Below are 14199 nucleotides of genomic sequence, written 5' to 3' on the forward strand. Positions count from 1 at the left end.
AATTAAAAACATCGCTTTTGCGAGTCGGATTCTGTCAGCTGCTGAGCGCAATTATTCTGTTACTGAACTTGAAACATTATGTGTTGTATGGGCTTTTACGAGATTTCGGCATTTTCCTTATGGAAGACATACCACCGAATACACAGACCACAGAGCGACACAATTTTTGCTTTCGGCTAAATTTACACACGACAGATTATGCAGGTGGAAACTTTACTTGCAGGAATTTAATTTTACAATTGTTCACATTCCTGGCACACAAAATGTTGTAGCAGACGCACTATATCGTTCTCTTGGCAACAATCGGCAAGACATCACAACCAACTTCTGCAAAGCAAATTTCAGCGTCATGTACATTCAACAAATTGCATTTGAAAATTTCATTTCGTCGTCATTACAAGACATAGCACAAGAGCAGAGTAAAGACAACGTATGGAAAGAGATTAAACACCTTTGGCAAGATAAGAATAATGTTACCATTAGAAAACATTACACTGTACACAATGACATTCTGTTTCGCCGCTCTCATCCTGACAGCAGCAATTGGTTATTATGCATTCCTGACGAGCTTGTTAACAAATTAATCTGGTATACTCATTTAAGTTACGCACATTACGGAGCCAGTAAATGTTTTCTTATACTGAGACAGAACTGTTACTTTACCAACATGGAGAAACGTATTCGACGAGTTTTAACGTCATGTAAAATCTGCCAGAAAGCTAAATCAGATACGACTTCACATATTCCTCCATTACATCCCATTGTACCTGTTAAATTGAGACATATGGCCGCTGTAGACATTTTTGGTCCGATTCCCAGAACTAATAGAGGTTTTTGCTACATCTTTGTCGCTGTTGAACTCACTTCAAAATTTGTTACCTTCATTCCGTTACGCAAAGCTACTGCTAAAACTGTTTCGAAAGCATTTGTAAAACATTTTTTATTTCGTGTAGGGCATGTGTTGAAAGTAATTTCCGACAATGGATCACAGATTCGATCTGCTTTAAGGACACGTATGTTACGAGCTAGAAACATTTCTCCGATCTATATATCCAGGTACCATGCTTCTTCGAACCCTTGTGAACGATTAATGAAAGAAATTGGTAAACTGTGTAGAATGTACTGCCATAAAAGACATATTGATTGGGACACACATATACTCTCATTCCAAGATGTAATTAATTCTATACCAAATGAATCCACTATGCTATCTCCGTCTGTTATACTGAAAAATGTTGAACCAACTAAGAAAATTAAAGAATTAGTAAACTTTCCTACATCTCGTCGACTACGACACCATGAAATAATTGACATTGCGCTGAACAACATCAAACGTGCCGCAGAGAGCCGGAGAAGACAGCAGAAACAGGTTTGTACACGCCGTGACTTTCACATTGGACAGAAGATATTATTACGTACACACTATTTATCCAATAGAGTAAAAGGTAGGTGCAGTAAATTTGAACTTCTATACGAAGGTCCATATCGGATTCGCAGCATTCCTCACCCCAATGTTGTACACGTCGAAACTTTGAGAACCAGAAAAACCAAAGAAAACCACCACATATCGAATATCAAACCTTTTATTGAATGAAGATACTTTATGATTTAACATGCTGTAATGCCATTTGCTAATTTTTATGACCACTTATGCAATTATATTCACATGAATGCTTACTGATGAGTGTCGTATTTTTCTTGTCAAGTGCCCGGCAAGGTAAGGTTAGCAGGTCGCTCTTCTTGTCGTTACACATCAGACCATGTACATTTTTCCAGATAAACTTACGTATCTTATGAATAATTATGCAATTTTATCTAGTGACATATTAATTTTATTAAATTCTCTCTCCATTAAAGTCTTTAATTCTCGCCTCTATTAACTACACAACATACAAGCTGAACACAAAGAAAGTCACATTTCTTGTCATCATTTTTTTATGTATGTACGATTGTTTTCCTGTTTTGTCCGTATGCACTACGAAATAGTTAAGATACAGCAAACACCAGTTGACTTTGACATTTTTGCCTTATGATATCTCAACATCGTGACTACTTTACTTTTTTTTTTTTTTTTTTTTTTTTTTTTTGCTGCTACATTGTGATACACTGGGTACATTTTTGCCTCTGAACGCTATCTTTGTTTTTGACATATTACGTTTTCTGTCATGCTATGCTGTATGCTCAATTATGTTACTACAAACCAGTTTTTATTTAATGAGTATATGATTTAAATGCAAGACATTAATCTTTGTTCATCATTTTCAGAAAGAAATAACGTGTAAAAGAAATAAATTAAAAAGAAATGGGAATTTCACCTTCGGAATGAACGAAAGTGGATGCAATACTTCGTGATGAAGAGTAAATGGATCAGAATTAACAAGCATTAACAAGAATACTATACACATCGTAGAATAGCCGTCTAAGCTAGTTTTTTCTTTCAGAATACAAGGCGATTGATGCAGGCTGTCAGACAGAAGTACACATCTTAGTTTTAGTGATGAAATATGCTAGAAATAAGGAATAGTTGTGTAATGAGTAATGAAGTGACTATTTTGCAGATGATAATGAATGGTGATGAATAATGATGAAGAATATGCTACTTTGGATAATGAAGTTTTTCTTTACAGGTGATGATAATAATGGAGTTATGGTGATATGGATAATGAAGTTTTTCTTTGCAGATGAAAATAATGATGAAGTTTATATATTTGATGTTAGTTAAGAGATGCTATGTAGTTAATTTAGTATTTGTTGCAGTTCGTTTTGACAGTATGTATTACATTTCATAGTATGATGACTGAAGGTTTAGGAAAGGCCAGCTAGGGAACACATTTTTTTATACACATTTCATTACCTGTTAATTCGAAGTTCACTACTTTTCAGCATAAAATGCGTTTCTTCTTTCAGTTTAATAATCCATTTTTGTATTTTTCAGGAGAAATTATTTATGAAATTAATGTGCTATAAGCAGTTGTTCATTAAACCTATGTTATTTATGAATGTGATTACATATACTCTACTTGTTTCATAATCTTGCTACAGCTGACTCATGACAAATGACGTTACACATCTTCATTTGCAGCAACAACTCAAAAGCAAATATTTTCATTCTTCAGTAATTAACCAACGCAATGCATTACTTAAAATATATATATATATATATATATATATATATATATATATATATATATATAATGCTTTGTAATTAGGCAATGAGTGCCAATGTTCTCTGTAAAACGACTCATGAACATTATCCTGTAATACTATGTCATTTATTAGCTCCTATTTTCAGTGATGACTTCTGATGGTTTATATTTAGGCAATGAGTGCCAATGTTCTCTGTAAAACGATTTATGTACATTATTCTGTAATACTATGTCATTTATTAGCTCCTGTTTTCAATGACGACTTCTGATGCTTTGTAATTAGGCAATGAGTGCCAATGTTCTCTGTAATACGACTGATGAACATTATTCTGTAATACTATACCATTTATTAGCTCCTGTTTTTAATGATTACTTCTGATGGATTATATTTAGGCAATGAGTGCCAATGTTCTCTGTAAAACCATTTATATACATTATTCTGTAATACTATGTCATTTATTAGCTCCTGTTTTCAATGACGACTTCTGATGCTTTGTAATTAGGCAATGAGTTGCAATGTTCTCTGTAAAACGATTTATGTACATTATTCTATAATACTATGTCATTTATTAGCTCCTATTTTCAATGATGACTTCTGATGGTTTATAATTAGGCAATGAGTGCCAATGTTCTCTGTAAAACGACTCATGAACATTATTCTGTAATACTATGTCATTTATTAGCTCCTGTTTTCAATGATGACTTCTGATGGTTTATAATTAGGCAATGAGTGTCAATGTTCTCTGTAAAACGACTCATGAACATTATTCTGTAATAGTATATACGTGGTACAGAAATGTTCAATAACTGGGCAATGAGTGCCTTTATTTACTAGTGTAATTCTCAATGAAGACTAGTATGTGACTTAATGTCCTTCGCCTTCTGACCTAATTACCTGGAATTACTGCAATATCAGTTTGTCCTCTATATCCTCATGATCATGGAACACTATATTTGGTTTTTGCACTAATTCTACGTTGGTGTACCTTACAAGAACGTGGTGTTGACACAACATGCTGTCCACCACCGTGAGCGATGGAGATGCTATTATGGTCCCACTGTTTGGTGTACCTAATGTACTGGCAAAAAGATAACATGGAATATTACTACGACATTTCAGTGCCTTGGCTACGCTGATTAATACTTCTGGGAAAAGAACTTCAGATTGTCTCACTTGGTGTTGTGCTTCTGTAGAAAGATATGGACTTTCAACGCAGCTGCGTGCAACCTAAAGTGCTACAACCATGATGCAATCCTTCCCTTTCCTATCCTAATTCTTGTAACATAGTGAAAATCATTTTTGCTAACATGATTTGTATTCATGATCTATACATTTTTTGATTTGCTGATATGTTCTGAACTACAGTGCATGTGCACTTATGTCATTTGTTAATTTGTTTTGTACTCATTGTATATATATTTTGTCATTACCTGATATGTTCTGTACTCGGTGCATGTGCACTATATTTACTTCATGTTCTACACCTGTATATCTGTATATTCTGTGATTGTAAAGTTAGTTAGTTAACAAAAATTTGTTGCTCATGGCAAGTCCAAATCACTCACCATCGCTGCCAAATTTGTGCCCCCCCAGTGGAGGGTTATGAAACACGTATGTATTCATTACCAGCGATGGCGAGGCATGACAGAATCTCTGACCAGAGGCGTGCTCTTCTTGTGACTCTGGTCAGGATTGTGGTGGACGATGAGTATTGTTGTAGAAGGTAATGAAGCAGCATTGCGCACATCTAGTAATGTATGTTAATTTTAATTAATTTGTTCAAAAAATGCCCCAATAATAATTTTTTATAAAGTAACTCTTTTAAAGAAAAACATTCATTTAAATTTAAAGAATATTTCCTATGCATTTCCTCCAAGAATCAAAATTTAATATACGCCAGCATTGCACGAAGCTGTGTCGATAGATAAGAGCAGATACAGATGCAGTTTTTATGATGCAGTTTTTATTGAGGTAAGAATTTTTGCTTTTTTTATTCAGGGCCGAAGGTCAGTGCTGCTGCCCTTATAAAATTTACAAGATATTAATATTTCTGTTGGGAGGTTACATTTGGTTCATGGTTCAATATTTAATTAATATTATTGTGTGGTTTATTTTTCGTTTTTTATTTAACAGTTTCGTGTGGAGAGGTTACACTTGGCTCCATTTTCTTGATTATCTTTGTCATATATTTTTGCGGGGAGGTTACAAGGTGGACCCACAATTGACATGGATCAATGCGATCAAGTGCTTAAACGTACAGTCACATATTAAAATAGTGTGGCTGATGTGGTCTTTAGTCCGAAGGCTGCTTTTATTCAGCTTTCCATGCTAGTTTATGCTGTGAAAGCCTGTTCTTTTTTGTATAACCAATGAAACCATTTGAACCTAATTAATGTATTCAATTCTTGGTCTCCCTCCATCGTTTCTACCCTGCACACTTCCCTCCATCACTAAATTGGATAATTCTTGATGCCTCGGGACGCGTCTTATCAACCAATTCCTTCTTATAGTCAGGTTGTTCTATACATTTCTTCTACCCTGAGTTTATTTCAGTATTTCTTCACTTTCTGTCATGTACAGCATATGGAGCATGTTGCTGTCGGTTGTGTAACTGTAGGATGGCGTTCGGATATAATGCCAGCACCATATACTTTTTTACTTTTTTTAAAAGAACGACTACAGCTTTCCACCCTCAAGTCAATTACGTAGGGAATCTACATAATAGACGAAAGCTACTTTTTTATCTATTGCAGTGTAGATACCACAGGATAACATCCTTGCTCGTTAAAACCAAGTGCTTTTTTCCTTTTTTAATAAAAACTCTAAGTCCGGCTGCTACTGACACCTCATTGGAAAGCTTCTCATTTGGTAATCGTCCTACCCATCTAATCTTCATCATTCTTCTATAACACCACATCTCAAACGCTTCTGTTCCCGTCTGAACTGCCTGCCATCCACGTTTCACTTTCATACATGGCCACAACCCAGACAAATATCTTCATATGAGGTTTCCTCACACTTCAGTTAATGTTAGATAATAAAAAATTACTCTTTTTCATAAATGCTTTTCTTCCTATTCTTAACCTACATTTGATTTCCTTCTGTTTCGACCATCATAAGTTATTTTTCTGCCCAAAGAAAAAACCTCATATACTATTCTCAGTGTTCAGTTCTAATTTTATGTCATCAGGAACATGTAAATTAATTTAACTACATTTCATTATCCTCGTTTATTTTTATTGATGTATACCCTACTATCTCTTTTCAAGACCATATCTACTCCGTTCAACTGCTTTCCAGGTACTTTGTTGTCTGTGACAGAATTACAATGTCAGTGCAAACTGAATTTTTTTCTTATTTCTTCTTCCTTAACTTTCTGTCTTAATATTTCCTTAGTTTCCTTCCTTCCTTACGACTGACTGAATAGCATTAGGGAAGCGCTACAAGTCTGGCTCACTCCCTTTTCAACAATGGCTTCCTTTCCATGTTAACTGACTCTCATAACTGGAGTCTTGTCCTGTTCAAGTTATAAATAACCAACTACTTCTTGTATATTATTCCCGCTACCTTAAAAAATTTAAAGAGTAAAGTCCAGCTAACTTTGTCAAAAGTTTTCTCTAAATCTGCGTATGTGCTTTTTATCAACCTGTCTTCAAGGATAGGTCATAGGGTGCGGTTTTCCTCATCAAGTCCTGCACTTTGCCTGGAACCCAAACTGATGTTCTACGTAACCGGCTTCTACAAATTTCTCCAGATTTATGTAAGTCATCCGTGTCAGCAGTTTGGAAGAATGATTTGTTGAAACTTATTGTGCTATAGTTTTAACAGCCCTCAGCACAGCGCAACTCTGACTTTACAATTATTACATTTTCCCTGGAGTCTGAGGGTACTTCAACTGTCTCTTCCTGCACACCCGATGGAATAATTTTGCCATGAAGGGCTCTCCAAATTACCTTAATATGTGGGAGGCGCTGTCGTATACTCCAGGGCCCTGGTTTCCGTTTAGATCTTCCAGTGCCCTGTCAGATTCCTCTCGCATTTTATTTTATAACACATTTTCACCTGATGTCTCTTCTCTTTCCATATTATTGTCCTAGTATTCATATCCGTTATACAGGGTGAATCACCTAACACATACACCACAGATACTGCGTAAATAGAAAGGTCTATTGATGTGCTGTTTTTGCAGAATGGATTAGTAGTCGGGGGCTCACACTGTTAGTCAATAAACAGTTAAAGTTTGAAAGTGTGTTCTTTGTGCCACCATACACTCTTTAAATGGAGAAATGCCTATTGACATTAAAAAACTAAAAGTAGGATATATTAGAATCTCAGTGGTGTTTGTTGCAGGGGTCTAGCACGAATTGTTTACGGGATATCGTTTAGACCAAAGTTTCGACAGCAGCGTTTTTTTGTGCCCTTCAGCCCGTGGAATTGCTATGTGCGAAGTTGTTACGCTTGCTTCCGGAGTGGTTGTGTGTTACTGCGAGCTGCTAGTCGGTTAATGTGTGGCAGTCCAAACAGTAGGCCGTGAATGGATGATGGGATTTACCAGTGCAGAAAATGACGACATTTTTATCGTGTATGTCGAGTGTAGAAAGTATATAATTCGTTCGTGTACCGTGTATGCGGCACGATATCTCAATAGAGTCAACCATCTCGGCAGTGGTTTATCTACGTCTTCGACTATTTACGTAAAAGTGGTTGTCTAACACCTAAACAGCGTAACAGAAGGAACAGGTTACGACAGAAGAGGGGGAAATTAATGTTTTCTCTGCTGCTGCAGCTGATCCGCACGTTAGCTCAAACGCGCTCGCACGAGGTAGTTACAAGAGTGAAGCAAGTGCCCTACACATTATTCATCGACATAGGCTTCATCCCAATCATATTTCTCTTCATTAAGAGCTGCAGGGAAACGGTTATGAGAATCGTGTTAATTTCTGTACACTGGCTTTAAGATAGGATACTCCAGATGTATCAAGTATCCTATCTTGTGGTGAAGCCACATTTACCAATCATGGCCAGGTAAACAGCTAAACATATAGTACTGGTCTGTTGACAATCCCACTTGGGTTCGCCAGGTGGAACGTCAGTGTCCACGGAATTCTGGCTAGGGGATCATCATCTCGTAGGCCTGTTTTCCATAAATGGAACATCAAAGGCGCACAGGTATCGCAGCCTCTTAACAGACAATCTTCCACGGATGCTAGAAGAAGGTTCTCTGTTGACTAGGAGGAACCTGTGGTACCAACATGATAGCTATGCAGCCCATAGTGCACGAGTACTACAGATGTCTTCACACAAATTGTTCCCGAACCGTTCGACTGGATGCAGAGGACCTATACCTTGGCCATCCCGTTCTCCGTAAGTAATGCCTGAACACTTTTTTCTGCGAGGAAAGCTGAAAGAAGCTGTCTTCAAGGACATTCCAACTACACCTCATGATATGCAACGACGTATTACTGCAGTCTGCTCTGCCATCTGCGCTGAAATGTTAGCACATGTGCAGCAGTCGTACTATACCTGTGCTTTAGTGTGTGATACCATAAAATATTTTGCAAGTGTCGGTGTGGGAACTTTTCAAAATACGATCTCTCGTAAACGGTTCGCTCTAATATCCTGCAACAAACACCATTGACATTCTAATTTACCCTAATTTTAGTTATTTCATGTCAATACGCGTTGTTCTGCTTAAAGTGGTACATGTTTACACATACAATTTCTAGGTATTTTTACAATCTGTTTATTGGCTAACCATACAAATCCGTTTGATTCAAATATACCTTCCTAAACCATACTCGTGGTTGGTTGTCGTTTAAATTACAAATCATCGCATGGGTAAGGTGACAATGGCGCTATGAGAGGAACTTATTCGAGAGCACTGAAAAATTTGTGTACAAGCGGCCAGTGTAGCGTGCCAAGTCAGTCTTTACCAGTAATCAGCCGAAGAAGCAACAGTCAGGAGCATTACCACTGCCGAGCCTCGAATCACTTTACAGCGACACTTCAATGATGCTGAGAAGACTTTATACATTGAGCTACCGACAAACATCCAGCTACGGTTGATATGCTGAGTTTTCTTCCTGCTCGAAGAACAACTTCTCTGGCCCAGTCGTTTGTTCAGTTCCTAATGCGGGAAGTGTAAGCAAACTACATTTTAAATGGTTATTTTTAGAAGAAGAATAGCTATAACGTCAAAACGTGAGTACAGTTCCTAATGCTATGAAGTGCAAAAATAAAAAATAAAAATACATTGACAATGGAAATTATGCGAAAAAGAACAGCTATAGCAAAGTTACAAGAACACAGCTTGTAGATAACCATCCAAGACATCTGCCTCTGGAGACGCCTTGCACAGAATAAAAATGGGCGACAGGTGTTTGCCAAAGAAGTTGTCTTCTATTCACTTGTGATTAGATAATCAGAAAGGAATAACTATCAACGTACCGTAAACCAAAGGTTATATTGTATATCTAATAGTAACGAGTAGTATCAGATATTTTCTGTACATCAGAAAGTAATGAGAAACACGAGCTGCCTCGCACTTGCTCCTGTTCTGAATAAGGTACGTGGCCGTGTATAGTCGCAACGAGTAATAGTTCGTATTTTCTGTTTGTCAGAATATAATGAGCAACAAGCATTGTCTCACACTTGTTCCAGTTGTGGTAGAACACTGTAACCTGGGTTTGCTGGAAAGGCCTAACATACAAACCGGTAGGGTATACTGATTGATTTGGAAAGATATGCTATAACCACTGAAAGGCGCCTCTCGGAAAAAGGTTAAACTGCAGGGAAAGTGAATTGTTCTCAAACTGGATCCTTAAGTTTTTGCCCCCTTATTCACTTTCTACGAATCAAAACTGTTTCTCTTCGTTCCGGAATCACGTGTGCTTTGGAGAATTCGCCCCTCTCATACCATTAAAGGTGACTTAGAAGACCCCAGCCCACAGTAAAAATGTTGTTGTCAACGTTCTCACAGCGATGTGCAGGCCACACCTTCATACGAGTTGATGACGGACCTGTGCCAAATTGCACGATGTCAGCAGTTTGTCGTCTAATGCAGGAAATGTATCACTTTCGACTTCTACATGCATCATGGTTTGCAGTTTTACACATTCCTACCAAACATTTTGAATGTCATGTATAGTCCAGAAGAGCAGCTCCTGTTTTTCCCCTTATGGAGTCGAGCGAAGAACCTTGGCGAGTCAATCATACATTCACCTGACTATACGTCCCACCCTCATAAATTTCGTTTTCCTCGCCGTGATCATTATCTCTGGCAGTCCAGCCTTGCCCGTACTGGTTTACTTTCTTTGACTGCCGCAGTAAATGCCAACAAGCAGCTCTCCTTTACCCGTTGATAAACTTCAGTTTATGAACGGTATTCATATTAAAACACCGACTCCTACTGCAATAAATTAAAACTAGTAGTAGATTCATTCGAGGCTTCATTTGAAATTTCAGTATAGTTCACCAGAAGCAATCAAGGCCACTCCTATACTTTTTTTTGCTTATGTTCATGTGTATCGACTACCTTATTTTGAAGGACTTATTTGAAAAATAGGTTTCGTAGTTACAGGATGACTTCTCAAAAGGTAAGAAGATCATCAATTGGGAAACATACCAATAATATTGAGAAATAAGTTATGTAAGAAAATGCTGTACGTGACACATCTCCCCGACTTCGATTACAATTTTTGAAAATAGTTAACGTTTTGTCGTAACTCTACATGTAGTCCTCTCAACTAGTGACTCAGTGTATTAGCCACAATATAGTGCTAGTTGCTAGAAATTATGTAATTTATTTTCTTTAACTCCGCTCGTCATATTATCACACTTACTTCACTGGTGTTTCTGAGGTGCAAACCCGGGTTCGATTCCCGGCGGGGTCAGGGATTTTCTCTGCCTCGTGATGACTGGGTGTTGTGTGCTGTCCTTAGGTTAGTTAGGTTTAAGTAGTTCTAAGTTCTAGGGGACTGATGACCTCAGAAGTTAAGTCCCATAGTGCTCAGAGCCATTTGAGGTGCAAATTTCATAAAAAATATTACGAGAGACACCCGTGAGCACGTCTGATTCAGTACTGCATATTACTGGTTGGCTTTAATACTTACATCTTTTTAGCTACAGTTTCTTGGCATGCATTGGTATTCGAACATTACATCCTGTACCGTGACGGTGATTTCAGGTATTAAAATGTGAGATTCGAGAGTGAGTCAGAATGGTTTACGAACTGAGAAGCTCACATACTGAAAACACTGCAGCAAACGTGTACACGTATTCGTGGTGAGAAAACAGCAAAGAGACGAAAGTGGAGCGAGGTGTACTCTGAGAAGGGAAAAAAGGCTTAGTGCTAAGGCTGTCATGAGTGTAACACGCTTACAAACAGTAAAACGTTATAGAATCTTGCGTCAGAAGAGAGAGTCTTAAGCTAAATTAAAAAAAAACTATCTAAAAAAGTTGCCGGAGCATTAAGAATACAGAACAACGAGAGATGGATAGGAAGAGAAGGAAAAATGGTGGAACAACATGTAATGGGTGAAAGGAATGAAAGGAGGAATCCACCTGGCAGGATTTTGCAAAGAATAATAACTACGCTTCCCTAACACTTGGTAAAACTAACGTGCAATTAGCGTTGCACACGTGAAAGAGACATGGAGACACTGAAAGGTTTCAAATTAACCATGTAGTGGTACAACAAAGATTCTGAAATCTGATTCTAGACTGTAAGTCATTCCCAGGGCCAAATATGACCATAATTTATTGGTTACGAACTGCAGACTGAAACTGAGGAAACAGCATAATGGTCGGGAATTAACGAATGGAAGCTGAGTGAATTGAAAGAAGCACATGCTGTTGAGTGTTTCAGAACGTGCATTAGGAAACGTTGGGCTGAAACAAGGGACAGGTCTGCAGTAGAAGGCAAATGGGTTGCTAACTATAAGGGATGAAGTACCGAGGGCAGTAGCAGATGATCACATTGGTGAAAAGACTCGATAGAAATCCATAGATACCACATCCGAAATGTAACTGAAGAAAGTAAAATATATGTAAAATTACCGGGAAAGGGAACGCAAACGTCTTAAAAATAAGCTTGACAGTTTGTGGAAACTGGCAATGCAACAATCAAGAAAGAAAAATGCAAGGCAGTAGGAGGGTGGACAGGTATGGCAGAGATTGATACCACGTATCACCAAGTTAAATAGACCTTTGGAGAAAATAAAAGCGGCTGTATAACTATCAAGAGTTCAGTTAACGTATCAAGAGTTCAGTTAACGTGTTAGTACAAAGCAATGAATGAAAAGATGAAAAGCGGACGGAATCACCTAAATCTTGCGCAGAAAATATGGTGGATATGGAAAACGCTATTGACGTGAGGTTTTGAGAATGGATTCGTGGACAGGGCCCGTACAGTTAGCCAATAAACAGGTTGTGATAACGCTTAGAAAAGTTTGTTTTGTACAAACATACTTTTTAAACAGGACAATGCCTATTGACATTAAAAAACTAAAAGTAGGGTAAATCGTTGCAGGGTTCTAGAGCGATTCGTTTACTAGAGATATCGTATTTGGCAAGTCTCCACACCGACCACTGTAAAATACCTGTGGTAGCACTCACTAAAGATCAATGCAAGTAAATACTCATGATGTGTGGATTCTGACAATTACGAGGCAACTGATTATCACAGGTTCTGCGCACTTAGGTAAGCATAGCAGCATCCTACGTAGCAGTTACGCAGATTGAATGGCACAAATATGTCTCAGTGTGGAAACATTTAAAAATACGGTATCTCTCAAGGGCTCGCACTAATTCCTGCAACAAATACCACTAACTTTCTAATTTACCCTACTGATATGGTGGTCTCATTTTTCTTGACCACCCTGAATAACTGTTTGTCCACACGCAAATCACAAAATGTTTCAAGGAAATGTTCTTTAGCCGTCAGTGGGAAATCAATCACCATGATTGCCTTCGTTGTAGCTTTGTTTTTACAGAGATATGAACAGCGGTATGGCTTTTTTAAATGGCACTCTGTGCTTTTTATTCGGTAATTCTTTTTCTTCTCCTAAAGACCTATTCAAAAATGTATCCCAGTGTACCATTCACTGAAACACAACGTTATTGGCTCTCAGCACTATGCGACTTAACTTCAGAGGTCATTAGTCGCCTAGAACTTAGAACTAATTAAACCTGATTAACCTAAGGACACCACACACATCCATGCCCGAGGCAGGATTCGAACCTGCAACCGTAACGGTCACGCGGTTCCAGACTGAAGCGCCTAGAAACGCACGGCCACACCGGCCGGCCACAACGTTATTAATTTCATAAAACGACATTGACGTTGACGCTGACAGCGCTTAGTACAGGTACTCAGTGTAAAGGAACCCATCAACGTGCTGACGTTGACAGAGGACAAATGTAAACATAAGTATAATGTTCACCCGTCATTCCGTTCAAAGTGGTTCAAATGGCTCTGAGCACTATGGGACTTAAAATCTATGGTCATCAGTCCCCTAGAACTTAGAACTACTTACACCTAACGATCCTAAGGACAGCAAACAACACCCATTCATCACGAGGCAGAGAAAATCCCTGACCCCGCCGGGAATCGAACCCGGGAACCCGGACGTGGGAAGCAAGAACACTACCGCACGACCACGAGCTGCGGACCGTCATTCCGTCAACCATCGTCAGTTCAAGAGTTGTGTGAGTAGAATGTACACCAACGAAGAGAAGGTAGAAATGCTACACACATTTGAGGGGAATGTAAGTTAAAAAAAAATGACTGAGCACTGTGGGAATTAAACTGCTGAGGTCATCAATCCCGTAGCATTTAGAACTACTTAAAACTAACTAACCTAAGGACATCACAAACATCCATGGCCGGGGCAGGATTCGAACCTACGACCGTAGGCTCTTTTTCCTACAAACTGTATCTACATAAGGTTTATTTTTATTGTTGTTGTTGTTGTCGTTGTTGAACGTAGGAGAAATGCTACGCAGGCAACGGAACTGTGCAGAGAGCGATATCAGAGCGATATCCTGACAAGA

The sequence above is a fragment of the Schistocerca piceifrons genome, chromosome 4 (assembly GCF_021461385.2).
Source record: "Schistocerca piceifrons isolate TAMUIC-IGC-003096 chromosome 4, iqSchPice1.1, whole genome shotgun sequence".
NCBI classification, from domain to species: Eukaryota; Metazoa; Arthropoda; class Insecta; order Orthoptera; family Acrididae; genus Schistocerca; species Schistocerca piceifrons.